Source organism: Dipteris shenzhenensis, chromosome 4, assembly GCF_047967505.1.
Source record: "Dipteris shenzhenensis isolate YYH24624 ecotype China chromosome 4, Dip_SZ_1.0, whole genome shotgun sequence".
In the NCBI taxonomy this organism is placed as follows: domain Eukaryota; kingdom Viridiplantae; phylum Streptophyta; class Polypodiopsida; order Gleicheniales; family Dipteridaceae; genus Dipteris; species Dipteris shenzhenensis.
Window position 1 is genome coordinate 61,604,156 of NC_141599.1, and position 542 is coordinate 61,604,697.

Below are 542 nucleotides of genomic sequence, written 5' to 3' on the forward strand. Positions count from 1 at the left end.
CCCCTCTTTTTTCTTTTCACACATCTCTCCTTCGTCCCTCTTTTCACACATCTCGAGCCTCGTCTCCCCTCTTTTTGCTTTTCACACATCTCTCCTTCGTCCCTCTTTTCACACATCTCCCCTTTGCCCGAGCCTCATCTCCTCTTTTCACACATCTCCCCTTTGCCGGAGCCTCATCTCCTCTTTCCACACATCTCGCCTTTGCCCAGCCTCATCTCCTCTTTTCGCACATCTCCCCTTTGCCCGAGCCTCATCTCCCCTTTACAACGCCCCACTTTTCACACATCTCCCCTTTGCCCGAGCCTCATCTCCCCTTTACAACGCCCTCGGATACTTCCATCCGAATAGAGGGGGGTAGATATTTGCGGCGTCATAAATATCTATAGCATTTCGACGGAATCAATGATCGAATGGTTGGTGGACCACAATTTCCAACATTCTTAGCTCTAAAAACCTTTACATATGGAGAAAATTTTCTCAATACATTGACTTCAAATTTTCATCCTGAGAGCAAGACACAATGGGAAAATCACAATGTGAAG